Source organism: Periplaneta americana, chromosome 1 (assembly GCF_040183065.1).
Source record: "Periplaneta americana isolate PAMFEO1 chromosome 1, P.americana_PAMFEO1_priV1, whole genome shotgun sequence".
Taxonomy (NCBI): domain Eukaryota; kingdom Metazoa; phylum Arthropoda; class Insecta; order Blattodea; family Blattidae; genus Periplaneta; species Periplaneta americana.
The window spans coordinates 207,684,760-207,688,510 of NC_091117.1; positions in this window are offsets into that span (position 1 = coordinate 207,684,760).

The window sequence follows — 3,751 nt, forward strand, 5'->3', positions numbered from 1 at the left end:
TATTATAATGTGGTGGATGCTCGACATCGTGCTGATCCTAACCCACAGAAGTCAAATCATATGATCATCCAATGTCAAGTGTAAATGTAAGCTTGAAAATGGATTAGCTAACAGTAAAACCCAGAAAAGAATGTAAAAAAAACCCCCGACAGAAATACAGAATTATTAGTGAATTAAGTGGTTTACTAAGTTTGTATGTCCATCTGTCTAGAGTGTTTGGGAAGTAAGTATCATTTGACTGCTAATATGAGAACTTGTTAAAAAGAATTACAGGTTCATCAGACCTTAAGGCCCGTAACTATACCGAGAACTATGAACTATGTAATATGTGTGGAGACAGCTAGCAAATCACATTACGAAAACTCAAAAAACGTATATTCAAGGCACACCAAAATTCTGAACAAACCAAATCTAACCTGTCAGTGATCCTCGATGATGTCACTGATGTCCGTCATACTGATCAAAGTTTTCTATCGAACGTACCAAAAACCGCTATGTGTCATTAAGAATGAAAAATGAGTTATGCGGTGCAAAAACATCAGAAAGCTGTTGGAAATCGTCCCTTACAATCCGGTACCGGTATGTGAATACTCAATGGTTTCGCTCTTTTTTTTTTTAAGTACCGGTAATACAAAACCTTCGCAGTAGGCCTATGGTTAAGGAAATTACAAATAACATAACTTTCATAACTAATAAACACGTCTGCACTTAAACAGACCGATGAAAAAAATTAATTCTAGAGACGTCTTCAACTCTTCACATCTGTTCTGTATGTAATTTGTTTATAGAGATTTAAAATTAAATGTCAGATGTTGGCGGGAAACAAACAAGTGAAAAACAAAAACGAACCAGTCAGGGTGGTAAACTTAATAAGATTCTTCATTACTAATGATAATCTTTGTAACAATAGCGTATGTAGATCAAAATAATAATAGATTGGCAGATATCATTCTATATTGCGAATAATAGGATGAAGATATGTTGAAAGGAATTTGCTCCTTTATGATGTCTCAATTATACAATCGTCGGGTGTTTGGAATAGTTAGTGTCGATCAATAAACGGTCACAGCAACTTGTAACGAGAGAAAGAATAATGATATAATGCAAGCTACCGGCAATTCTTATTGTGCAGCAGTGTACATAGCAAGAAGTTAAAAATATACTTCCTGAGAACCGTAAGAGTATTTCCTATTTTAGTATTTCATTTTGTAATTGATTTCTCATGTGAAATTGTGTACAAATGCCGATGAGCAAGAGTGAAGTACGTACCTTAAGCCGTTTTTGCATGACAATTTCAATTACCAGTGCTGACAACCTACTAGAAATGGAGCCTCACAATTTAGTACAGAATGGTGAATAATTTCAGTGTCCGTGAAAAGCAAAACGTACGTCACAGTGAAGGGGAGTAAGTAGCTTAACAATGAAAGTCAAAAGAACGCCAAACGATTTTCAATGTATATTCTTGATGAATATGAGACAATAATTATGTGTTTTTTTTTTTTTTCAAAAGATGGGACATGACTGTTTAGTGGCCGTGCTTGGAATTACAGTGCTAGCTTGCACTGGGCGATCATGCAGTCAGCTCAGCAGTCAGCTGATGCGGGCTGCCAGCTGACGTTAAAACATTAATTGACAATAACAACTGATCCATAGGTACAGTGCTCTCATTTTACGAACAAAACTTAGCATCATTCCGCTGCCGGCCGGCTTCCTGCTCTACCGATCGCAGCGTGGGAATCCTATTCTACAAAATAAACATCCCAAGAGAATTGTACCGGAACACTCTCACCGCCGGTGCAAGCACGACACGCAGGAAAGTGAATGCCGGGGTTCCGCTGCAATCTAGTTTCCTCGTAAAATGAGAGCACTGTATAAAACAATATCGACAAAAATCGACAACGTATTACTAATTGACACTGTGTGCACAACAAATGGCGCCATGACAGCTATTAAGCAGTCACTGTTTGTCTATGCTCACTACGTAGGAACTGTAACATTGGCAACTCAGCCATTGTTACCATAGCAACGGTCCTCTCGCGCTATATGATATTCAGTTGTTTTTCCGATTGCTTGTTATATCCCATCCTCTGTTATTTGTCTATGATCCCATCTGAGAGTCTTTCTAATCCTCGAAGTGTCTCATCTTTAGAAGAAAATAATACACGCTACATGTATCATACAGGTAGTTGCGGTACATTTACCGAACAAGTAGGCCTAAAGCAATTGTGTTAATAGCAAATTATTTTCAGCAATTCTGCATTTTCTTTCGGTTATTTAAAGAGCTTTATCAGGGTACTAGGATATTTAGCGTCAATGGAATTGGTCATAGCGAAGTGGTATTTGGCGGGATGAGGCAAGCAGGTATCGAACGCACGCCCGAGCGCAGGTAAGTGTATTAAGTTTCTTAAGCGGCCGAGGGCGAGCGCAAGGAGATAGATTTTCGATAAGCATTAATGAATAATGCAAAGACAATTCAACATTACAAATTATAATTTATTGTAAACATTAAATATGGGTAATTGATAAGCACAAGAACGCCATTTCGTAGTGCTTCAAAGAATTTGTCTGGATTAAGTTTCAGTTTGTCATGAATAAGTACAAATTTTCCATGAGCTAGAATAGATTAACTCTTCTCGGGTTCTCAGCCAGGTGAGTTGGATATTTGCTTCCAAGCTTTCGATAATTGATAAGGACAGCGCGGCACATATAGGCCTATAAAATAGCGACGTTATAACGATTATAACCGGTCGTAACGCGCGTTTAGTGAGGGGATCCGACATCTCTCTCGCACGGGAAGAAAACGAATTGACCTTAAATGGCAGTGCTTTAGGTCTGTATTTCCGTACAAATAATGCGCTGGTAAGATTTGAAAATAAAACATTATGCTGATCTTACTTTTTATCAAAGCATATGTTGAAAATAATGTATACCTTTCTGGATGCAAGAATCACATCGGTGTAGAAATAAAAAAAAAACACTTTCTGCAACATAATCGCATTCTTGTGCTAATCGGCGTGAAGATTTCCTACGACTTAACTATATTCTTGCCAGAATATTTGCAAGTTTCTCTGATGTGATTCTTGCATCCAGAAAGGTGGATATCATTTTCAACATAATGCTCTGATAAAAAGTAAGATCAACCAAATACTTGGGATATAGCCTATTATAAAGTAGTAACATGAGCTGCTGCCAGGAAGTTAAAAGCAGGATAGTGATGGGAAATGAAGTGTTTAATAGAAAAATGAAGCTTCTTCTTCGGACCTACGGAAAAAGAACTAGGAAGAGACAGTAAAGTGCTTTGCATGGTGTATGGCACTGTATAGGCCAGAAACATAGATATTAAGATGAAGTGAAGAGAAACGACTATTCACATTTGAAATGTGAATATGGAGAAGAATAAAGTATTAAAATGGACAGACAGAATAAGAAATGAAGTTGAGTTAGAAAGAGTAGATGAAGAAAGAAGAGAAAACGGAGTTCACTGGTCACTGCCTAAGAAGAAACTGCCTATTGAAGGATGCATTGGAAGGAATGGTGAACGGACGAAAAGTTCGGGCCAGAAGAAGATATCAGATGATAGACAACATTAAAATATATGTATCGTATGCAGAGGCTAAGAGGAAGGCGGAAAATAAAAAAATGAAAGAATGCTGTGTTTGCAAGGAAAGACAGAAAACTATGAATGAATTGTATTTAGAAGAGACGCTGAAATTGTCCATTATTATTTTTCACACATGCTTGCGCACAATGG